General features: G+C 45.6%; 1 protein-coding gene across 5 annotated transcripts in view; it reads left to right on the top strand.

The window, feature by feature from the left end:
- ENOX1 (ecto-NOX disulfide-thiol exchanger 1) overlaps window positions 1-25380 on the top strand; it is a 512511-nt gene that overhangs the window by 83903 nt on the left and 403228 nt on the right. For all 5 annotated transcript variants that reach the window (XM_032496083.1, XM_032496086.1, XM_032496080.1 and 2 more), the window contains one exon: window positions 20091-20156. The gene's annotated coding sequence lies outside the window, so the exon portion shown is untranslated. The remainder of the gene's footprint in view (window positions 1-20090; window positions 20157-25380) is intronic.

The following is a 25380-nucleotide window of genomic DNA, read 5'->3' as shown; positions in this document are numbered from 1 at the left end:
CCTAGAGCTTGGGTGATGTCTCTCAGGACATCAGTATGTTGAACTCAGCTTGTCTGAAAAGTGACCGCACCTCCACCCTGCCCGAACTCTGCTCCTTTTCCATATCTCTCTCTCTGTAAACAGTAAGCTGGCCAGGCAGGGCCCAAGCCCCCGACTTGGGAGCCATTTTTGACCGCTTTTACTGCCACACCCCTCACTCCTTCCATAGGTCTGCAGACTTCAGCCCTGGGCTAAATTTGGCCTGTTGGCCTGCTTTTTGTAAATAAATTTTTATTGGAACACAAACACACTCATTCACTTGGATATGGTCTCTCTCATTGTTTATTTCTTACCCAGACAGCAGAGTTGAGCAGTTGTGGCAGAAACTGTATGGTTGGCAAAGCCTAAAATTTCCCTGTCTGGCCCTTTAAGGAGAAGGTTACCATCGCCCGACCTAGGATTGTTGAAGTCTGTGAATTCTGTCTTCTTAATATTCACTTGAACCCATCCAACTCTCCATTTCCATCATTGCCATCACCATCCTCGTCTGGACTACTGAGACAGCATCCTAAGTGGTTTCTGTGTATCGAGTCTCACGGTTTTATAATCCATTCTCCATATGGCAGCCAGAGTAATCTTGCTAAAAGGAAAATGCTGAAGATCTATTTATTACTACACTTAGCCTGCTCTAACGACACAACTCCCACATCTCTGTGTCTTTATCTACAACCTCAGTCTCTCTCCTGAAACTCAGATCCAGATACCACCACCTTGGTTAAAAATTTTTCAGGGCCTCTTGTTGCCCTTGGAATAAAACAGCTGAGGTCCAGACTGCCTCCTCACTTCAATCTCAGCCAATCTTTACTTCCTTAAGTGCTTTGAGTACATCGTGTTCTCACTCGTCTCTGGGTCTTCCCCTCCTCCTTCCCGTGTTCCTCTTCTGCCTGAGAAGTCCTACTCATCTCACAGGTCCAAACCGCAAAGGACTCTGTCTAGGGGCCCCTTGTGATTTCCGGGTTAGGTTTGATCTCCTTCCTCTGTGCTCTTAAAGCACCCTGTGTTTCCTCTGTCCTAGTGACTACACTTCACTCACCTTATTTTTTCTCTCTCTTCCTACCACCGACTGTAAATTCTGCAAGAGAAGGGGCCGTGTCTGTATTGAGTCTTGCTGAAACTCCAGCATCCTTCAGACTGGGAATGTGGCTGGCAGGTTGTGGGCAGCGCTGTGGGGTAAGACCGAGTCACATTTCCTGCCCTTTCCTCCATCCAGGAACTTACAATAAAAAGGAGAATGCCTTTTTTAGAGTAAGGATGCTAATTGAATTAATTAAGTCCAAAGAAAATAAGTGACTTGGGGAGCAAATTATGAGATAGGTAGGTACGAGGTGGGAGAGATCCAAGAGCAGAAGAAAACACGAGATACTGCACCTATAAACCACACACAAGCACTCAGTGAGTGCTGAAACTTCCTAGCCGTCTAACACTACAAATGGCCATGACCTCCCTCTCCCCACCCCTGTCTGAGTGTGACAGTGTCAGCCATCTTTAGTCATAAACATTAGGGGAAAGAGAGCATTTCTTTAGCCAGAAATGGCTGGAGCCATTGTCATCTACTCACTGTTATATTCAGTCTTACGTTGGTTTGTTCAACAGTGTTAAGCTTGGTACCAGATGCGTGGGACTCAGATACTAAGGGGCTAGAAGGACCTACTACATAAGTGGGAAGGCAGACACCTCAGATATAATTACAGCACAATATGGTGAGCGCTGTCATTAGCAATTGGTCCCAACTCATATGAGAGTGCAGAGGAGGAGATTCTGCTTTTACCCATTTCTGGCAAGAGGAAGATGGAAATGTTGTGTGTCCGCTTGTTCGTGGGAGGAGTGAAGGGAGCAGGTGACGTTCAGCTCTCCTGTGGTCTGGTTTTGCTTGAGTAGCTTCTCATCGCTGCCCTGCCACTCTTCCGTGGGGCTGGGATAGAGATAGCCTGCTGTTTTCCACATGAATTTGCTTGGCAGATCGAATAATTCATGCATTGCTGCGGGACCAGCAGTAGCAGCGTTTCTGACATATTCAGTTGAGTCATAGGACAGAAGGCAGACAGTGTTCTCATGATGTCACCACCCCTCCCCAGTCTCCCCGAGGAGGAGACACAGTAGAAAACTCAGTTCCCGGGCGGTGACCGCTTGACAGAGCCCCATGGGGACAAATCACACTTGAATAAGAGCGGGACCCTGTAAGTGAGGTTTGAGTCTGCATGTGAAGCCTTGTTTAACAGACGACTCACTTGGCTGAGAACAAGCCCCAGTCTTTGTGGGCAAACATTCACACCGTTTGACTTTAGAATCTCCTTTTGCCTCATTAAGCCAGAGAACACAGAAATGAAGTGACAACGTGGTTGGAGAAATTTTGTGTTTTCCTCCGGTTCTTTCTTTTAATTTTTCTCAGTCTTTTTTTTTTTTGGTCCTTTGGCATTCTTGTTTTTCTTGCTCACCTCTTTCCGTCATTCTCCAAAATTTCTTGGAAATAGGCTAATCCTGATTTTAAAAATCTCATTGGTCACTGATAGTGTCAGTAATTGAGAGCATGCATTCAAATCTCATCAAACTGGGGAGACTTGGGTTATTCATTTAATTGAGCTTGCTAAGCCTCAGTTTTTTCATCTTAAAAATGAGGATATTAATACTATCATCTGCCTAAAAAGATGGTTGTGAAGATTCAATGAGATAATCTTGATAAGATCCTGGTATGTCCTAAGAGCTTCTTAAGGCTGCCTTTTGTTATCAGGTCCAAAACTCAGCCTTGCTTACTGTTTCTTTGTTTACAGCATCGGATGCTTTTCCTTTGTCATTTTAATCAAGACAGTGGGAGGAGCCTGCTGAAAGTTTATCCCTAAGGTCTCATACATGACTTTTGACTCCTTGGTTGCTTTATATTGGCTAAGACTTCATTTATTTTAGGAGATTTCTCATTGTTTAAAACCACATGGCAATTTTTCTCTCCCCCCAGGTCTTCTAAAAGGCCGTGGCAAGTTTCTTCCATTCCTGAGGCGGGCGAATCTGATAGGTGATGGGGATGATCTCGGCAGGCAAGGTGTTCTCATTCCCCAGAAAACCTGGGAGGCCACCCAGGCTGGGCTCCGAGTGGAGCTCCCAGCCGTCTAAAAGTCCAGAAAGATGGAAAAAGCAGAAGAGTTCAGATGTCCATAACGTACTAGCCATTTTTCCACCACGAGCATCTTAAAGAAAAAAAAAAAAGTCACCATTTAATACTTCTCTTCCCAGAATTTCCTTTTGAACTGAGGCCTTACATAGTTCGGGTCTGAATTGCCAAGCACACTGCCTCATTTCTTCATTATGTAAGCTATTAACAGGTCACTGCTCAGATGTTGGAATGCCTGCTTTAGGCTAACAGCAAGGTGCCCAGATGAATCTCAGCTGTGCCCGGAACACTTGTGCTCACCTACGCTCCCCAGAGAACCACTGCACTCAGCTCCTCACCATTAGCTGTGAGTCCTGCATAGAAGCTTCATTAGATCAACGGCTTCTCCTCTCTGCTGCCTTCCCAGTGGCAGTGACCTACCCAGGGGAATGGAAAGAAACTATGCAAAAGGCAGATGGCAATTACTGGGAAGCGAAACTTTCTGCAGAAAATACAGATCAACTAGATCTGAATGGAGGGAAATAGGAAGAGACCCTGTGTGGGAAAGTGTCATCTAAGTGAACTTGAAAGCTGGGGCGGAATCTTTGGCGCCAAGCTGGGTTTTAGAGCAAACACCCTAGAGAGTAACCTTGGGGAGCCTGAGAAATTGAGGAGGAGCAGCGTGATTTACACAGTGAGGCCAGAAAGAAAGTAAATGCTTAAGAAACCGTTCTTTCTAAAGAATATTAGCTTGAAAGAGACATTCTAAACACGATTTCTTTGAATCCATTGCAAAGCTCAAATATTTATATTGATGCTGTTTAGCTCAGGCCATGGAATTTTTTGGTTTGGGCTGACACAGGATACGTATTCCCCTGTTGTAATTATCTAGGGAAAATATTGTTCCAAGAAGTTCATAAAAAAGACATAACTTGTCACTGTCTGTGATTGGCGGTAGCGACTGTGCATAACAGAGGCTTGGCTTGATTAAGCTCTGAATCCTTTCTTGTTTCCGTAGAGGTCCCATCATTCAGCCTGGTAAATGCAAACATGGGAATGCAGCTGTTTCTGAAGATTCTCTGGAGGGTGATGGTCCCTAGAGGCGTTCCAGGGCCTCAAAAACAAAGATATCATTATCCCCTAGTCATTACTGATGGGGGCTTGCAGTGCTGTCATGGGACTGATGCTCCCATCTTAAAAGGACTTGTGATTGCCCTTTGAGGCCTCTCCGAGGGTCATTAGAACTTACTACACTTTAAATAAATGAGTTAGGAGACATCCTGGGACTTTAGACTTTTGCTTATTTTCCTCCTTAATTTAGGCGCACTCTTCTTCCTTCCTTTGACAGTTCAGCTCCGGCATCTTATCAGGCAGAGCTGGGGAAGGTCCTCCCTGACCACTTGGGTTCCTCTGTAACTGACATACTTGTCTCTACTGCATAGTCAAGAATCTGATATTCATTACATTTTGCTCTTTTCAGTCATTCAAATATTATTGTTCAGAAAGATTAAAGGGGGCAATAAGATACTTACATACATGACTGAAATATAAACTAGAAAGCGATGTAGGAACTCAAGTGAAGGAGATGATATTTCTGGCTAGGACATCGGAACAACCTCATGGAATAGGTTAGATTTAAGGTAGAACTTGGGGAAAAAAAAGGTGCTGACAGATGAATTGTTTCTTGCACAGAATGTTACACCTTCATTAGCTTAGAATCCGAGTTCTCTTCCGTAGTGTCCTTCCTGACATAATGGTTCGGTGGTTGACCCAGAGTAGGTGCCTCATATATGTTTGTCACCCGAGGCAATGAAATAACCATTCCCCTAGGGGGAGAAGGGTTGAGGTGCTGTAACGGAAACATCCAACCTCACAGCAGAACAAAAGCAGATCCTTGCCCAGGGGTCCTAGAATGGTTTTCAAGAGGGCATGTTTCCTTTTACCTCCTTCTTGGCTTCTTGGACCCCAGTTACTTTGATGCCACATTAAAGAGAAGGTGAAGGAGTGAATGAGGGTCTGAGCGGTAGAGTCTGGCTGCTTTTACAAAATCATCTTTGAAGTTGGATCTGTGGCTGCTTCATCCTGGAGTGAAGAGAAGCCATCCCAGAAATCCAACTGAAGTTGGCTGTGTATAAGCCTCACTGGTTTTGTTTTGTTTTGTTTTTTTGTTTATTTGCCTGACGCTGTTGCCTCTGACATGTCTGCTGTGCATTTAATTAAGAAAGGTTATACCTGATTCAGATAGCCACCAAATGAGAGTAGTGAGCTCTGGAGAGATCCAGGAGTCAGGGGACGCTAGGTCCTCGGTTCCCACCAGCAGACCTGCTTCTGCACCTGAGGAGACACTTGCCGTCCTTTCTGAAGCTGCTCCGCTTCCCGGTCCCCACTTCGCCCATCATCAGTTACCAAAGGGCCATGGATGAACTGGCACTGGGGGGCAGGATCTGAACATTCCTCCTGCCTTGTAGGGCTGTCCCCACCCTGGCTCTGCTAGACAGTTGCGGGAAGCTCACAGTGATGCATGGCCATCTGCTGGAGGAGAACTTGTCTGCAATTACCTGCCACTGACCTTGGCCTAATTTGTCATGTTTTGGCTGATACTCCAAAGATGAAGGATGAGGTACCTATTCGATGTGATGTGCCACATCCTTCCTCCAAAGTGAAGTTTGTTTTCTTAGCCAAGGATTCTATTCTGTTATATTAAAAACCCAAGGTTTATTTTATAAACGTGACAACTAGACTTTATATGAGTAGTCTTCCATAAGCCCTAAGCAGAACATGTAAAATGTCATTCTAAGTGCCAGGTTTTTTTTTTTTTTTTTTCCCTAATCCCATTTTTTTTCTCTCACAGAATTTTGAAAACGGCTTAAATCTAATTGGCTCCCCCAGGATCTCAGCTCCTGATCCATTTGCGGTGCTTCTTTTTTGCGAGGCATCTGGAGAGACTGAGCTGCCGCTGCTGGTCGGCACGCAGGGGAGGAGGATGCTGCAACTTTTTCTTTTCCTTCCTTAGAAACTTTCAGATTTTGGCTCAAGTCTTCCCGAGCTGCTTCGGTGTTTGATTTTTGCAGTTGTCTTGGCAACACTGAGTTCTGCCTTTCCTGTTATTGAATTTCCTATGAATGAGAATGGCGGCCACAACCACCACCACCGGTGGTGGCCAGCTGCATTTACCCTGAAAGAAAAATGGAGAGAATAAAACAAAAAACAAAAACAAAAACAAAAACATAGTAGTGGCAGAGTCTAGACCCTCGTAAACGATCCTTACCAAGCCCAGTTCTAATAACAGGCTTTATGTGGATCTAGTCTACTAAAAGTCAGCACCTGTTTGCACAACAGAGCTGAGTTATTTTTAGTGGCCCAGAGTCGGGTGTTCCTGAAGTCTGAACAATGAGAGAAGACTGACAGAATCTCTCCCCTAATCACAGCGAGGCCACACCTTTGAAACCCCACATCGTGAGGCAAATAAGAGAGTAGCTCCCTAATCGTAGGGAAAGGGAAAGGGGGAGTGTGTAAGCAAGCCAGGGGCTTTTCCTGTTTTTTTCGAAAATGTTCATTTTAGCCAGATAGTTAAGGATCTGAGCTATAACCACAACAGAAACACATACTTGTGGTGTTTATTTTTAAATATATTAATTATTAAAGGGTATTTAAAAGGCTCTGGTTACAGAGCCTCAGTTCCACTGTGCACTTGAAAGCTAGGAATAAGGAAAGTCAAGCCATCTAGGAGACAGTTGACCTGCTTTGGGACAGCCACGCTGAGGGCACACCGTGAAGCCAGACAGGAAAGCCTGGGGAATGCAGCGCTTAGGCTGCCTTTTGTTGTTGGATTAGAAGGAGCGTATGAAGCTGTAGCAAGAAACTCGTTCCTATTTTGGAAGAGAAATGATTTAAAGTCTATATTCGGAGAGCCTTATCTTGCAATATTTGATATCGCCTTCTCTTAAACACAGGCCAGAAGAGTAACAATTAAGAGTGGGTTCAAACTTTGTTTTGATTAAATGCCTCTTGGTTTTGTGTGTGTGTGTGTGTGTGTGTGTGTGTGTTTGTGTGTGTGTCTGTTTGTGTAGGACCCAAGTGAGAAAATCTGTTTAATTGCAATCTGATTGTTCTGTTATTGGGTAGGCAGAACTTGCCCAAGCATAGAAAAACCTAATTTTAGGCTTAGCAGGCAATGAAGGTAATCATAAGACATGTTTATTGCGTTAAAAACAGTAAGCTCCTTGTTCATTCATTTAAGACTATTTCTCAAGATCTTCTTCCCAAGATAAAAATTTGTACACCTGCCAAACGGGATAAGGGCCAGCCAGACTCCATGTACTCGTTCTGTTGTCCTCAGGGAGACAGCACAGACCAGGGGCACTGGGAGTCCAGCGTTAGCACTGTCGGTGCCTCCACAGAGCAGTACAACCACCGGTGAATGGCCGTCTCATTGGCCCTCGGTTTTTCTCATGTATGAAATAAGAAAACTCGATTAGGGGACCTATGAGGCCCTTTCTGCCTCTAACAGTCTATGAAACAAAGGTGTAAACAGTGGAAGGAAAAGCAGGAGGGATTTTCTGGACAGAGGAGGAAAAGAGTCAGGGCAGGACTGCAACGAATTTCTGTCTCTGTCTTAGTTCAACCCCTGCCTCCCTGATGGTTTGAGGTCACTCAGAAATGCTCCTCCTGCCTGCCCCCCTTACACGCTCTCCTTTTCTCTCTTTCCCATGTTTCTTCACCTCTTTACATCCTTACCCATCACCGTCTTCATGTCTGTCTGAGGAAGAGATGGGTATAATTGGTCAGGAAGACACAAGGAAAATCATGAAACTTGGAAAGAGAATTTTCCACTTTGCTTTCTCCCATTCAGGTCCTAGGATCTGTAATAGCTTCAGTTTGACTAAATAAAAAAATGAAACTTTTAAACTCACGGGTTGTATGTTCATAATGATGGTAATCACGATACAGGTGCCAACGCTGAGCGCTCGCTGTGTGCCCGGAACCACTCTTAACGCGGTGGGAGGGATAACTTAGTGAATCCTCGTAACAGCCCTAACGAGGTGGGTCCTGTTATTCGCACCATGCTGTGGAGGAAGACGCTGGATCAGAAAGGTTGAGTAACTTGCCCTTTCGGGTCCAGCTCATTATGGCAAAGTTGGCTTTCGTTCCCAGGTAGTTGTTTTCCGGTTTTGCTGCTTTTATCCACTCGGCTTGCTGCATCTCCTCCCAGGCAGAGATGATATGTTTTATTCATTTTTCGCATCCCCTAGAGAGTTTGGTACAACACTTGAGGAAAGTGTGCTTTGAATTCGTGTCGGATGGAATTAAAGGCACTGTGTCCTCCCTGGGAGAGGGAGCTGTCCAAGGCGGCCGGTGCCCCCGGGGGAGAAGCTGTGCTGTTGTGCCTCTCAGCTCTGCTTGTTGACAAATCTTTGACTTGGTATTTGAAAGCATCCACCTCCTGTCTGTGTGAACGCTTTTAATTTAGAAGTTTCAGTTTTAATATAGTTAGACTAGTTTAAAGGAGTCGAATTGTGTTTCTATGCAAACAGTGAAGCTGTAATATTACTAAAACAAATGTAGCTGGTAGGTTAATATATGCACCAAGAAATAGCTAGGAACAGAGGATCAGTGGCAGCGCTAGCTTTAGTTCTTAGGAAAAAAAAAAATTCCTTTGAGGAATTTTAAATTTTGTTTGCTTGAACTCAGTTGGCTTTGGAAGTATGCTAGTTTTTCACTTTTGAACATTTGACTCAGGAAAATAAAAATAGATCAATATGTTTACATTCCAGGGTCAGTCTTTCTTCATTTATGACGTTAAGGGTGAGAGAAGGAAATCAAAGAGCTAATTTTTTAATTTTTGTTGCCGTGGTACAAGGATATGGTACAATATTGCCAAGAGGCACTTAGTCAGTGATTTCGAGGACATCTGTAATAGAGGGTGAAGAGTGCGTTGTTTATTCATTATGTCCTCTGAGATCTCACCTGGTGGTCAGATTTCCAGCAGCTCCATCATCTGGAACATATATATGTGCCCAAAAGTATAGGACCATGGAAGATTAATGTTAGAAAGGATCTTTGAGATCATTTAACCCAAACTTCCTTATTTTGCAGATGAAAAAGTACAGCCTTAAACGAGTCAGGGGCCTAGTCATGGATTAGAATAAAGTCGTCAAATAGAAAACAGTAATTACAAAGGTTGCATGCTATTTACTCTATTAATTCACTTTATAAATATTTGTTGAGTGCCTACTACGTACGGGGGATCTAGCAGGTCTCCTTGGACTCGGAAAGATGTGGGTCCTCCTTGAAGCTCTTACTAAACATGTGTCATGAGGCCATAGCTGAGAAATACCTGAGAATGATTCCTGGTAAACTCTTTGAAGATGACAAAGATTTTGTCTTGTTAATTACTCAGTGTCACATGCCTTCCTGAGGATGAAGCTACTGACCATGGGAAGAAGTGAAAGCCATGATCACAGCGTCAAAAGCTGGGAACGTTTAGTGTGAGCAAATCTACTGACTTACAAAGCCTACAAAGAGTTATAACTTCTCATTCCATTGTTAAGTCTTGAGTTCATGTGGATAACCCTGGGTCAAGAAAATGCTGCATCTCTTTCGACCTGTTCTTTTAGCAAAGTGGTTAAGTATACCATGCGTTTTAGAAAAGAATATTGATGGGCTTCGGTTCTCTGGGACATTTACTCATCTAGTCATCACCACAGTTAGTCATCAAAATCGGCTGAACACCTGCTATACACAACAGCTTCTCTCTGAACCAGGAGTAGACAAGTTTGATGTTGGTGGAGGGGAGGTGGCCCATCATTGTCGAGAACTGATGTTTATCCGTTAGCTTTCCAGCAGGGTTTTGTATACTGAAGCGCCATTGTGAAGGGTGGTATGAAAGGGGTCATGCTAGACTTGTGATAGAAAGGGGGAAATAAATAAGCGACAGCAGCTTCTGCAACCTGGGCCGTGTACCGAGTCTGTGACGTCATTTGATCCTCATCAGTTCCGTGTGGTACTCGGAGGTAACCGCATCTTGCTGACGAGGAAGCTTAGAATCAAGGACTGAGTTAATGTGCCCAATATGACACAATGGCAAACATCAGGATTTGAATCTGTATCTATGTAGCTTGGCCCATTGAGCTTAAAGCAAGTGGCATTTCCTTCTGTAACTGACATGGGGTGCAGCTTGATGGACACATGCATTCATCCCTTTGTGTGCCCATCCATCCATCCAACAAATATTTGAAGTCCAGCTTTATGTCAGACTCTTTAAGGAGAGGCAGATATGAATGAACAGAAATTTGAACTACAGAATAATGTAATAAATGATAAAAGTGCTTGACAGAACCATACAACTGTGATGGCTTTTTATTTTAGCCTATAGACTCAGTACTGTTACTTTAAGATCATACCTTACATTTGGGGGATTTTTTGTTTTTGAATTTTAGAAAATATTGATTAGCCATGGAAACAGAATTAAATCATTTATAGTTAGCAAATTAATTTTTGTAACTGCACATTGGTGCTACGTTGGTGATGTAGGCCTCATGACTAAACAAAGGCAAGCTTTCTCTCTCTCTACCTTCAGGCTGTAGTTTCCCCATCCAGCGTCCTGTGTGATGGTGTAGGCACATCTGTTGTAGCACCTCCCAGATTCCAGGTAAGTCAGTATCAGCGGGCGCTGGTTTATTGCCTCACCAATTCTGAATTAGTGAAGCCTAGATTAGTGAAGTTTACAGCACATAGAGGACAAGAAATAGACTAACAGCGTGTTCTAGAAAGCACAGGGTCCCCAGTTGCAAGATCGGGGTTTGAGTGAAGGCTCTTTCAAACCTGTGTGGCACTGCACAAAATTTTAAGTCTCTGTGAGCCTGGGTTTATTGATCTCATAGTGTGTATGGCACGTAGTTGTTGTGAGAATGAAATGACACTGTAGATGTGAAAAATGCTCTGCAAAGAAAGCGATGGTGTGTAATTGTGTAAGGATAGGGTCATCACTCTGATAATTGGCTGGCAAGGGTTTCAGGTGTCTTACGAGGATAAAAGGGTATTTGACATCAGGCCCAAGCTGTGAAAGAAAGGCAAGAAATAGAGCTGTGCAGAGAGGTTATTTTGCCTGTAAAGGGAGAGGAGCGTGGCGTTCGCCGTGCTGTTGCCCACACTGTTCCTTGCCGTTGCCCATGACAGGTACCACTGGGGTCCTGCATCCTCCTGCTTCCAGGCTCTGGAGTCGCCTCTAAGATGTCTCTCAGTGGTGTTGAAAGCCTGCTACCCTGGATGCCTCCCCGGTTTCTAGTCCACTGCTTGCTTTTGGCCATTCCTACTCGCGTGCTTGTCTGCCCTCCAGGCCCCCACCGTCGGCCCACCTGGCTCGCTGACTTAGGCTCTAACTAGGCTCTGAGTCCAGCCCCCTGTGAACTATCCTCAGTTTACCTGCACTCTTGCCATCTGTCTTTCCTTAACTCTCTTCGCAAATCGCAATCACCACACTACCAAAAAGAAGAAAGAACATCCGAATGGAATGAGAAGACAGAGTTAGGAAAATGATGTACCCGAGCAGGGCTCTGTAGGCAGATAGGGCCCGGTGGAGGATCTCGATGTGAATGAAGCTGTGGATTGTTTCAGAGAGAGAGCTGCGCGGGTGTCTGTCTAACCACAGAGCAAGTGTCCACTCTCCTTCCGTGTGTGCTGAGCGTGTTGGCCGTGGGTATCTCCGGGAAAACATTTGGTAAGAAAATCAACATTGATGGGGACTGATTCCCATCTTTACATATGATTTTAACACTGAAAAGTGATTTTCTAAATCCCCTGGTTGGAGGTCAGGGAGCAGCTGGCCAAACATCTCAAACCCTTTTCTCCCTAACCTGCTGCTCGGGTGCTCAGTCCGGTTACCATGGGTACTGCTGGCTGCGACCACGCGGTCCGCGCATGGGGCTGTGCTTGCAGCGTCGGGGTCCTTTGGAAACACATCGTTAGAGAAAAGCGGCAGAGAGGAAGTCTGCAAATCAACAAGAAAAGCAGGCAGCCCACAGTCGGGAGGAACGGAGTGTATGTCTCACAGCGACAAACACGGTGGCGGACACCCCCTCACCGTTTCCCTCTCAGGCGTCAAGATGTGAGGTGGGAGACTCGCAGCTTCTGGGGGAGAGCCTGGTGGCTAGAAAAGGAGTGTGTCGTGAAGCCCTGTAGAGGTGGTGTACAGGCTAGCAGTGCGGCCAGCCCTCCCAGGCCCGCCCCCCGTCTTCTTTAAATATGATCGGAATGGTTTTAGCAGTTAACTTCATCGAGTTGAATTTTGCTCCTTTAAATAATGTTGCAAAAACCAGACCTGTCAACCCTTTGCTTCTAATGTTTTTATTTCCCTTTTCCTAATACGTGGTGCTTTTCGTGTGCTTTGAGAAACCCAGAGAAGAGGTGAGGAGGTCCCAGTGAGGCGGATCAGGAGACAGTATTACGCCCGTTTCTTCTGTTTTGGAGGAAGCTCCGTCTCTGTCACCCCAAGGAGGTTTCTGAAGGGCTCGTGCGTGAGAGGTCTTGTTGTTCATAATTAAAACGTCTGGTTAAAAATCAGTGTCACGTTGCACTTGAGTATTTGACTTGCTCTCTGTGAGGTTTGCTTTCATGTTATTGATTTTTTTTTTTTTAAGATTTGTCAGCCACATTTTATGGCTGATTTAAATAGTGTCCAGACAGGATGGGTAAAGGAAAGGGGGCAGCACCTCACCACCCCTCACCTCATCCGAAGTGTGTGTCCCACAGCATGTTGTGGATGGTTTACCCTGAGGGGTGTGATGTGCGGTGTGGACGCCTGGTTCCTAGTTCAGCTCTGCTGGTGCCTGGCCCTGTGACTTCCCGCAAGGCTCTTCACCTCATTTGCCCTCGGCTTCCTTGCATGTTAATGGGCACACAACAACCACAACCGCAACACAACTCTTTCCCTTTATTTCTTGAAAGATTGTTGAAATGATTTCAAATATTCTTGGAATTGCAAAGCCTGTCTATTAAACATGACATATATTTGCACATATCCCTATACATAAGTGTATGTGAGTGTACGTGTCTCTCTCTCCCTCACACACACACACATTTGCTTTTCTGATGAAGGCAGAGGTCACGCCAGTCGCACTTGAGCTCCCTTGATGGACCCGGATGCTCCCACTGCCTCCTTCGGGCTCCACGTGGCACCTTGTGTGGTCCTCACAGGTAATTTCCCAAGGCCCTTCCCCGTCTCAGTGAACAGCATCTCCTCCTGTTCAGAAATCATCTTTAGCTTCTCGTTCTCCATCACCTCCCACTTCCAAACTATCCATCGTCAGTCCCGTCAGCTCTTCTTTCAAAACATATTTCACATCCAGTCACTTCTGCAGCTGCCGCCCGCGACCACCACCGTCAGCCTTTGTTGACTCCTCTCTCTAATCCATTTCCCACACAGTAGCCCGGTGACTTGTCAGATACGTAAAACATGTGACGAGCCCCGCTTCACACTAGCTGGTGGCTCCTGGTGCCTTTAGAGTGGAATTCTACCTCCTCCCTGTCACCTCCTTGGTGTCATTCCCTGCCCTGCCTTGGTCACTATATTCTAGCAAAGCCGGACTCCTTTTTGTTCTTCAATGCCCCACACTTTTTTACTTTAAGAATTTTTTTAAAAAAGACTTCCTTTTTAAGAGTGGTTTTAGGTTCACAGCAGAATTGAGGAAATACAGAGAGTTCTCATATATCTCCTGCCTGAAGGCACAGTCTCTCCCACTGAGGACATCCCCCACCAGAGCGATACATTTGTTATAGTCAATGACCCTACACTGACATGTCACCATCACCCAAAGTCCATGGTTAACCTTAGGGCTCACTCTTAGTGTTGTACTTTCTATGGCTTTTGGTAAATGTGTGATGACATGTATCTACCGTTATGCAGAAGTCACACAGTGTCATACGGAAGTTCCACTACCCTACAGAGTCTCTGTACTTCTGTTCATCTCATCCTCTCCCCAGTCCCTTGCAACCACTGATCTTTTTACTTTCTGCATAGCTTTGCCTTTTCCAGAACGTCGTGTAGTTGCAATCATACAGGAGACGGGCGGTTCAGATTAGCTCCTTTCATTTAGTCGTGTGCATTTAAGATTCCTCCACGTCTTTCCACGACCTTGACCTTAAGGATTTTGCTGTAGCTCTTTGCTCTGCTTGTCTCCTCCTGTCTGCCCTGTTTACCTGGCCTCTCTTACCCCGTCACCCTACTGTCTGTGCTTCATCTCACTTGTTACCCTCTGATGTTCTCTCTTACTGTTTACTGCTAAGCTCTGTGGGAGTGGAGGTCTTGTCTGCCTCACTCCTGACTGCACCCCAGTATCAGGAACTGTTCTCAGTGCACAGCAGGTGCTCAGTCAATGCTGGGAGAGTTGACTGCATCAGTGACCTGAATATATTAACCCACTTCAGCTTTGCTCTTCTGTCCCACTTGGTTTTCAGGGTGGCAAACTCTCTCATTGACGCTGCTCCAGACTCTGTTCAGAGGAAGAGGCCGACATTCTTGTTAAGTCACTGAGGCTGAGAATTATTTCTTGTTCACCTCTGGCTCCTGAAGCTCTCTTGGTTGTCTGCTGAATGTAATGGGCCCCCAGGCAGATGGCAGTTGGGAGCCTTGGTGGCAATCGGTCACGTTGCCAGAGAGAGCAGAGGCGGGAGGAAATGATTAAGGGAAAAGAGCAGAAAAGTATGATTTAACATTTACTGAGTCACACGTTGGACTCAAAGCTGTGTATAACATAAAAGGCGAATTAGGAGACAAGTCAGAAATAAAATGAGTGAGCACGCAGACACACACAAGTACCACAGAGAGGAAAGTATTTCTCCGGACGCCTTCTCTCATTTACCAGACGGCACCCATATCACGATATATGGGCTGGTTCAGAAGAGAAGTGATGCAGCCCGTGCTTGTGGCCCGGTCATGCCCCGTGGGACACAGAGAGGCCTGCGATGTCATTACTGCTTTTTAAAGAAACTTTGTCCAAGGCTAACAGACTTTCTAGGGAGACCAAACCAAGTGAAGCTGAGTTTAATGTTCTCATTAAAATGTTAAGGAGCTTTATTCACGAACGACTGAAGCCGTAATTGCTTTGTCGTCATAAACTATGGAAATATGTGGGGATCTCTTAGCGAGGCATTCATGGGCCGCCCCCCCCCCCCCCCCCCCGCCATGGGAAGGCCTGTTTAGCCGAGGGCGTGGCTGGATCTCGGGACTGAGAAGGGGATTGTCTGGGTTCTGTTATATCTTCCCAGGGTGCAGTGGAAGTGGTGGCAATGGGTGCCCTTTCCTTGCTCTGCCTTCATTCTGCAGCTCCTGCTGTGGATGCACAATTTGCCTGTTTGACCTTGAGTTCTAACTTGGAAATCATACGAGAAATGAACACTCGTATACGCACGTGCACAAAGATGCTGTGGAAGAAAGTGGTTTATATCCTTCCCATAAGCAGTAGCTTATCCAGGTGAGGTCAGAGGTCATAAAAGTGTTGAGGTGCTGGTGAAACTGAACAGGGAGTTGATCTGGAAAGGACACCACGTGGATCACAGGGGGAGACGGCACTCCGAGCGGGCTTTGGGCCGTCACAGACTTCCCCTCCTTTCTGCAGTTCTCAACGGCCCGGTGCAACAGCACAGCTGTGGGACTTGAGGGAGTGAAGGCAGATGACAAGTACAACTATTTTCTTCTTCCTGGAAATACTTACAATGATCTATAGGCAAGACTGAAATTGTAGAGCTCAGGCCCTCGTGTGATTAGGAAACTCTATTGCTGGACACCTCAAAATGAAATTTAAGGGGAGAAACGCTTAAAGCATGCTGTCTTTTCTTTAGTTTCTTATTATTAGAAGACCCTGCTTGTTGAATGGTAACAAACTTAGGTATCATGATATGCAGATGTAGTAATATAAGTAATTGCTTTAAAATACTCTCTCCACGGATGGGCCATCGAGGCATTTTGCACTGGGTTGGATTTAAATTAAAATAGGTGCCCTAGGACTGCTGAAGTTTTCTCTTCAAGAGGCAGAATCCTTCTTTTCAGATTACAGGGTGCAGGGCGTTTGTTAAAACTGATTCGGGACTGAGGGGGCAATGGTGTTGAAAGTTACCACTGGTTCTTTCTAGATCTTTCTGGATGATAATGGGATAGGTGTCTGAAGATGTCTTTTCTTGGGTGGGGGAGGTGGTGACCATCTCAGCCCAATGATTTTAATGGTGTTAGTGTTGCTAATGTTGAAAAGAACTGCTTGTGAATTTTTGAACGTGAAGAAGTGAACGCCTACTCCGGGAACACTGATTATATGTAATAAATTACGTTTAAGACATTTTTAAGAGCAAGCGATAACCAGTTGCACCACCAGCTAGGCCAGCTTTGCTCTCACTCTTCGTTGGTTGATTGGAGTGACTTGCATCACTGTTTGGGGAGCTGCTAACCGGGTCCCTGAGCTCCCACGGGAGTCGAGAGGGGTGGGACCTCTCGGGGTTCTGAGTAGGCGTAGCTCCACCCATCACATCTCCTCGCTGCCCACCCCCATCCCAGCGTTTTCCAAGCTGGGGTTACAATCCGTTTCCTGGTCTTCAGAGTGAATCCATTCTGGAGCCTTCTTGGCTTGCCCCGGAAATCTTGGGGAGCCATGGTCAGGTCGTCACTTCCTAGTGTGACTCACAAAGTTTGAAGAAGAGGAATGCTGTGATGAGACCATCAGTAATGCCAGGGTGTGAACAAAACATCATGGAAACCAACGGAGGGACTGACTAATTTATCCCAGACTGCTGTGCTCTTTTCGAGAACTTTGGTCTGTTCTCGAGAGATTTTCTATTCGCTCATTTGCTATTGGAAAGTTAGCTGTCACATCTGACCACTCCGTGTCCCTACCCGGCCACCCCCTCTTCCCTTTCTACTCCTTGGAGATGAGTGACTTCCAAAACCCCGCGTTGACCTTATGATTAGGTGGCAATGCTGAAAGCTGGGGGAGATTTTCCATGTGCCGTAGTCTTTTCCTCCAGCTACTTGATTCTGTTGTGACTTAGGCTTATGTTGATGGATCAGTTGATTCTTTGATTAGTTAACTCATTCGTTCCTCACATGTTTGGGGAGCATCTCCTGTATTTCAGGGGCACACGCTACCTCTAGGCACCATAAAGGGTGAGCAAACCAGACCTGTCTGCGGAGTTTTGCTGATGGTTCGCAGGGGTTGAAAATAAGAGTGAAACACCTAACGAAAACCCAATTGCTTCTTTGTAATTCAAAGAGCATGTATCAGATTGCCCTTCCGCAGCCGCCTCTGCAGAGTTCTCCGTGAGTGCATTTCACGGGGGAAGTGGTTCCAGGCATTTTCTATATTACAATAATCTTCATCTACTTGCTAGGTTTCCTGATGGGGCGTTATATGAACCTCTTTGTGTGCTGTGTTGTGCCTTTATCAGGAAGCACTCTGCTAACTCCTGCTGTATTGTCACCAGTAATCAGGCGCATGTCAGTCATCTTGGGAGGGTTTGGGGGATGGGCACAAGAGGGGCAAGATTAACACTAAGGAGAGAGCTGAATTCATGGTAGGGTGGTGGGAGCGTCCCTACAGAAAACCAGAGACAGAATGAAGCCCTTTTGCCTAGATTACTTTACACCTCTGTACCTTTTGAGTACACCAGCTGAACATCCCAGAATTGTCCTACATTTTTAAAAAACTGCTGAGAAAATGCTAGCTTACTATATTTTTTAAATTTTCTTTTTTCTTTTTTCCTTCTCAACTGTTGACCTGGCAGCAGGTCGAGAGAATCTTGGGAACTCCAAATGTGACAGTGGATCAGCGGAGGGGTCCAGCAATTGTCCTGTCACTTCTCACCTCTGGGCCGGGGAGGACTGGCTACACACGGATCACAGAGATTCGACTTGAGGAAAGGAGAGAGCAAAGAAGAGGGGAAAGATGTGTGGGAGTTTTAGTGAAGAAAAGGGAAAAGAGATAGAACAAGGGAAAAAAGGTAGAAAGATGCTCTGTTACCCTCGCTTCTCTTCCTCATTACAGGAACGGGTGAGAAACAGGCAGGCTGAGAGGGAGAAGAAGGGAGTTGAATCAGAGATGGGAGGGCGCTTGGAGGTGGTGAGGGAGAAGGAGAATGAGTCAGAGAAATCACAGGAGGAAGTGAGGGGGAAGGAGGCAGGGCAGGGTCTATTTAAATTCGGGGAGAGGAGACAGGCAGAGGCAGTGGATGACACACTGTGGTCTCACCGAGAGCCTTCCGTTGCTCCCAGCGGCGCACCTGCCAAATGGCCAGTGTCCCTCACTGAAGACAGTTTGCTGACTTTTGTGATAACTTTAATGCGATTCCCTTTATGTCCCCCGTATCGCTGGTTGAGGTTTCATTGACACTCTTGTGTGATCAGCCAGCAGCTGTGGAGGCACGGTTCTGTTGTCCCTGCCCCCTTGCAGTATTCAGCAGACTTCTGAGTCAGAGCTCCATGCATTTGATGTTTGCCATTCCTCCTTGTCTACAGGTAGGAGAGTTGAAAGGAGAAAAAATGTTCCCCAGGGCTGCCACAGTTACAGCTCGTGCATACAAATATTCAAAGCAGTTGGGAGGGGGGGAAACTATAAAATCACTATCCAACATTTTTTCTAAGCAAAGTAGTTGACTCCTTCATTGCTGGTCCGAACGCTCGCCCTAATCCAGCTTCTCACTCACTGGCCCTGTAGGTGGGCTGCTTCTTGAAAAATCTTTCCTCTTCTCTGTTGAAAGCTCAGCTCAGGAAGCCTCCACAGAGCTCTAGGTCTGGGGCAGGTGCTTTCTGAGTGCGCAACCGTGCCCCCTCTGCACCCTTCCTCCCCTCCTGCGCTGACCCTTCCCTGCGAGAGCTCCCATTCCTGCTTTAATTTCCGTCCTGCCACTGCACTTGGGACTCTTTGCCCAGTGTGGGTTATTATGGATTGCGGAGTAGATAGATGTCCACTCTCCGGTTACGGAATGAATGAATGGCCTACGGTGCTGGTCTTTTGAGTGTAAAACAAAGTTCTTCTAGAATCAGCTATGATTTTCGATGTCAGTTTTCAACTAGCCTGCATACTCTGGAAGAGAAGAGTTGACGTGGCCAGCCAGTAAGGGGTTTCTGGAGAGTTTAGTAGGTCCCCAGATTCATTCTACTGTAATAAAAGGATTGTGATTCTGTTAACCCCTGGCCACCAGCAGATGATCTTGAAGTTTCAGGCAACCTATTTCTTGTGATTCCAAGTGATTTCAGGTCAAGTGCATCAGGCACTTCAAAACCATGCTTCTCCGACCTGAATGAGCATAGGAATCACCCGAGGATCGTGTTCTGTTTCAGGAGGTCTCAGCCTTTCAGGCTCCCTGGCGGTACTGACTTTGCTGGTCTGTGGACCCAACTTGCGTTGCGAGATTTCAAAATACTTGCTAATGAACAAAGCTGAGACTTCTTCTGTGAAAACCTCTAGATGCATTTTTATAGTTTACGGTACAACAGATTTCCTGAGAGGAAACTTACAAGTGCCTAACTCTTATTTCAGGTGGGCCATGCACCGGAAGTCTTTCCCACACTTCAGCAGAGTAACCCTATAGTGGTCAGCACCTCACATTGCTTCTGAATGATACTCCGGGTCGTCCTGCCCTTCCTTAATATACAGCTTTATTACTTAGGCTTTTCTAGGTTTGGGAGGCCCTGGCCCTGGCTCTTGTCCAGGTCTGGTGACTTTAGCAATAGGGACTACTTTTAAAGCAGAAATATTCTTTGGAAGATTGATAGTTCAAGGGTTGTATTTATGACGAGACCTTCACATTCATTGATTATGACTATGCAGAGACCTTCTCCAAGGACAGGCAGTTAGAATGGCTGGAAATAGGAAAGGGCAACTTCCAGCTTGAAATTTGTAAGTGAAACCTCGCATCTGCTTACATATGTTCAGACGACTCTGAGTTTGATGAAATTCTCTCTAACAAGGTGGCCTTTATCTTACAGGTCCTTCGCAGCCAGCATGATACCATCTTTTTAACCCTTGGAGGAGAGAGGGCTCACCATGCTCAGGTAAAGGGATGGCGGGTATAGCAAGGGACAAGCACGACTAACGGCAGGTCACTTGTCACCGTGTGAGAAGTGACGCAGCTTAACTGTACAGTCGACGTCATTCTCGTGTATGCATTTTGCTCACTTATAACCGGGGTGCAGATGGCCAGTCATAGTGGTCTCAGTAAACTAACAGGCATCTAGGGAGCATCTACAGAGTACCTACTATGGGGTGGACACCCAGTGAGGAAGCAGGACTGGTCACCTGAAATCTCTTTCCATCTTCTGCAGAATTAACATAGAATTATTGCTGTTGTTCATCGTTACTACGTTATCAGAAGACGATCTTTTCAACATTTATGTAAATAGGTGACTGAAGACTCTTTTAATTAAAGTCTTATTTCTGCCCCCTTATCTGAAGTTGCCCTTCTAAAGATTCTTTGCATTTTCCTTTTAAATAAATGCATGTCCCACAACTTTGATTTGCCCGAATAGGTCACCAAGATTAATTTTTCCATTAACCTTTATTGCTTCTGTTTCTTTCTGATCGTCCTTTTAGAGGATTAAACGGTCCCCTTTGGGTCAGCCTCTGTATGGGATACAAACCATCATTTTGTTTGATGGGCTTTATGGAACTGACATGGACGGTGGTGGTCTGTGGTCCAGTGACTGGACCCGGCCCCCCTGACTGAGTCAAACCATCTGTAGACAGACACCCACGAGGAGTTCCACTGGGTTTGGCAGTTTTGTCATTGACTTTGCTTCTTTTGGGACCCAGTCTGTGTTAGTTTTCTCTGGCAGTTGTAATAAAGTAGCACAAAATGGGGGACTTAAACCACAGACACTTATCTCACAGTTTTGGAGGCTAGAATCAAAATCAAGGCGTCAGCAGGGCTGGCTCCTTCTGAGAGCTGTGAGGGAGAATATGGTCCACGCCTTTCTCCTGGCTTCTGGTAGCCTCAGGTGTCCCTTGGTCCATGGATGGCCATCTTCTTCCTGTCTCTTCTCATTGTCTGTCTCTCTGTTCCAATTTCCCCTTGTTATCTCCACCTGTCACACTGGATTAGAGACCACTTTAATGACTATTGTAATTTGGCCATCTGCATAAACTCTAAACAAGGCCCCATCTACATGTGTGAGAGATTAGGACTTCCATATCTTTTGGGAGTACATAATTCAACCCATTATACTGTCTAAGGGAAGGGGACTTGATTCCTCTTGGTTTGCCCTAAAGAAACCAGTGCGACTCTTGTTGCTTCATAGTGGTTGAATGAGTGAGCGGCAAAGACCATAATGCCCATGGTCAAATTCAATTGGCAGAAGCGAAGTGCAGGGAGCAGAAGTGGGCGGGTATTCTGCTGAGCCTTGTCCTCAGCGAACCCTTACTTTCAGGAGAGTCCAAGTTCAAAGACATCGTAAATGGAATAAAAGTTTTCTTTTAGAAGGAACAGCAAGTAGACTTCTTTCTAAGACATGGCCCTCTGCGAGAGCCAGGCCCGCTTTCTCTGCTGGCGACGCCAGTTTACTTGCCATCTTTATCAGTACATCACCGTTGTCTTTTTAGCTAATTCAATACCATTTAAATCATACTTAGCTAGGCTCTTCTTTCCTTCCAGCTGCATCACTTTGCACTTATTAAATTTAACATCCTGTTTGAGAGCTCTCGCCTATAAATGCTGCCCTGAAACAGATCTCCTGTCATTGTGTCTTCTCTCTTGTCTGTGCTTCCTTGGCTCCGAATTATTAGCAGTGGTCTTTGGCGTGTTTACATTTCAGTTATGAAATATGAAGCGACTGGTCTTAAGGTAGCCCTTAAGTGACCCATTCTTCGGGGATGTTTGTCTAGAAAACCCACATTTCTTGCAAGGGTAGAACTTCCTGGACGTGTCTACTGTGACTTCCAGGGAACGATTACCTTTCTGTCCCCGAAAGGAAGCCTCCCACTGAGAGAAGTCAGAGGCCAGTGGCGGGCTTCCTCCTGGTGATGAAGTAGGCATCTTTAGGGACCCTGCGGATTGACTTCTGCCCCTGGGTTAGGGCTGCAGGCAGTCAGGCCAACCTCTAGATACTGAGTGTGTGGCTCAGGCCCCAGCCTCCCCAAGGCCGCACAGCAGGTGAGCTGGAATAATTTACTTCCAGGCTTCTCAACCCCACAGAAGCTTTCCTGTTCCTGGGGGTGGGGCTGCAGGCTGTCCCATGGCCAAGTGATAGCATTGGTCTGGACAGCACTGGATTTATAAGATGGTGACAGGCAGTAGAAAATGAAAATGAAAATAAAAATTCATTTTAGCATTTTTCACACTGACATTAGTGCCTAAGAATATTGGTAAATCGCATGACAGATATTTATGGGGTGTGTGATGCAGGCAGGCACAGTTCCACCAAACGCCATCGCATAAGGATGTGTAACTTCGTCCTGCTTACGTTTCCTCCACTGCTCTTTTTTCCATTTTATTGAAGTGCTTACTACCCTCTATTAGAAACTGTTCTATAAATTACCCTGTCAATCCCCATGTTTGTTTTGTGAGAATGTCCACAGGAATAAATTAAAAGAAAAACAATTTGTTCTGGTCACACGACGAGCAAATCAGAATGATGCTGGAATAGCTCTTTGACGATTGCATGTAGATTTCAGTGAGCCGTTGCATCTCGGTTATTAAACTGTCCTTAAATAGCTTGCTTATTGCCCTAAAAGTATGCACTGCCGCACTTACAGCATTCTCATACATCTTACTTCAATAACTAGGTTATTTTATGTGTACCTAACACTTCTCTCCTATTAAAGAGGAATAAACCAGAAATAAAACGTCAAGTGCCTTGAAAACTAAAAACTAGTTCATCATTGCTAAATCTTTTCCCCCACTTCCACTTTGTATTCTCCAATTTCATTAACCTGAGATTTCTGAAAATTCAGCTCTAAGAGTTTTGTGGAATTGATGATAATACACATATTCATTGTTAAACTCCGATTTTAAAAAGGAAAATGATTTTTATGTTTTTTTTTTTAGTTAGCAGTTCATGTGGCAGTTTTTTAAAGACATCTGAAATTAGAATGTGTGTTTATGATACATGGGAAACATTGTAATTAAAGCAATTTTTCTTTGAATCAGGAGTCTATCAGACTTTCTTAGAAAATATTTGCACATGGGTGAGTTAAAATATGAATCTCGGTGTTTGTTCTCTTTGGGTTCTTTTTCTGGCTTTGTCTCCTGATGCTTCCTTTTTTTGTTTCTTTTAAATCTGTAATTTTATATTCAGTGCTTTTAGGCTGATGATATAAAAATTCTGAAGAGGGGCAGCAGGCTGCTGGCAGGGAACTCAGAAACTGGCCGTTCTCCTCCACCTCCTGCTCCCCCGACGTTTGGTTCCCACTGAGCTCTGTTAAGTTTCCATATGCTTTCATCATCTTACTTCCCTTTGCCCTTTCATATATGAACATCCTTTTCTGGGCTTTTCTTTCCTTTTTTCTTTTGTTGGTTCATATGACCATTCCATTGGTCCATTCATTCATTCCCTCCTTCCCTCATTCATCCATTCATGTGTTGTCCTTGCATGTACTACACATCGCTCTGGGGATAACATCAGGGGCATTCTAATTTAGGTGGGAGATGCTCATGCAAAAAATTATTGCAGTGATGGCGCTCTGTGCTCTGTGCTCCTTCCACACAGGACAGAGGGCTCCTGAGTTGGCTGCGGGGAGTCCAGAAATGCTTTAGAGAGAAGGTGGCACTTGAGTGGAGGCTGGAAGGTGTAGAACATTGCCAAGTGGACAAGCGTGGTGGAGAGAGAACATTCCAGAGGAGACAGGGCCCGGGCAGCTTAGCGGGGAGGTGTGAGGGAGCAGGTGTGCTGTTTGGGTGGATGCTGCTGGAGCATGAAGTGGAAGGGAGAGAGGGTGAGGGGCTGGGTCAGGCTCCGCGGGAGGGCAGGCACTGAATCTCGAAGGTCCCTTTCCCCTTCCAGGTTGCTGAGCCTTCTTTCCGTCTCATATCTACACACTGCAGTTGCCTTCCGTTCATCCCACACGTGTCAAGGAGGCTGACTGGGTTCACAGGCTTGTCTCCTGCCCAACTCCTCCCGGCCTCACTGCTTCTACAGGGAAGTCAGGCCTCCCGCACCTGGCACTTGCAGATCTCAGCCCTTTCTCTCTTTCATGGACTCTCTAAGTCATCTGTCCCAACTAGATTCGCCTGCTTTTCTTCTAAGGCACAGTGTGTTCCTTCCCCCTTCCAGCTTCCATGTTCAGAGTCCTCCCGTCCCACAGGGTCTCACTCACATTCTCCTCCTTTGTGAAACTGCCCTCCGCTCCTAAGAAATTTACCCATTCTGAGCGCCAGGAGAACTTTCAGTGGACTCTGCACATCATGCCTGTCACTTGCCTCTTTTACATCACATGGTAGTTTAGTAACACCCTCAGGAGGGCTGGCAGGTGTTGCGGGGAGGGCCTTCATATGTGTCCTGTTTACTCTGAGAGTGCAGCATCTCGCAAACAGTAGACAGTGCATTGATGTTTGTTAAAAGAAATGGAGGGAAAACAGAGTTCCTTTAATTCATGAGGCTGTCACGGAGGTGGAACAGAGGGGTGGATTAATTGTTCCGTGGAAGAGGCAGTGGTGGATGCAGTATTCAGATGGAACTCTTGCAGAGCGGAGTAATTATCAGCGAGAGGAGAAGGATTACATTAACCGAAAAGCAGGGATGTGCACAGAAAACGGTCCCCTTTGAAGAGTAGTTAAATTGCCCAAAGGCCGAGACATGGGAAGAATAAACCAGCAAAGCCGTGAGCCGCACGTGGCTGGGCTTGACAGTGAGTGACAAATGGCAGAACAGGTGACAGCACCTATATCGCATTAAGAAGCTCTGCAGCCTTCTGTGGGGCGGCCTCTGGGAGGCTTGATTCAATTTGAGACTTCTCAGTTGCAGATCTGGACACAATCACAAATTCAGAAATGTATTTATGAAAGTCTGTTGCCACTGAGCCCAAAAGACCATAATCCTATTACTTGTGATTTTGAAAAGGGTAAACATGAATAACTGAAAGGAGATATTGATTAAAGAAGTAATATGAACAGGAATAATGGAATTAGAGTAATTGAGGCAGTATTGGGCCTAATGGACCCTGTTCTCTCAATGCCTTTCTTCTCTGCGAATTGAGTTGGCCCTTCAAGTTGATTGGACCCTGTGCACAGAAAGAGAACATAATGGGAGAATTAGTATTGCTGTCTATAAAAAAAATCAATCTGTT

The sequence above is a fragment of the Camelus ferus genome, chromosome 14 (genome assembly GCF_009834535.1).
Source record: "Camelus ferus isolate YT-003-E chromosome 14, BCGSAC_Cfer_1.0, whole genome shotgun sequence".
NCBI classification, from domain to species: Eukaryota; Metazoa; Chordata; class Mammalia; order Artiodactyla; family Camelidae; genus Camelus; species Camelus ferus.
Note: the sequence above shows the minus strand (reverse complement) of the source record. Positions and strands in the feature narration are given on the sequence as shown.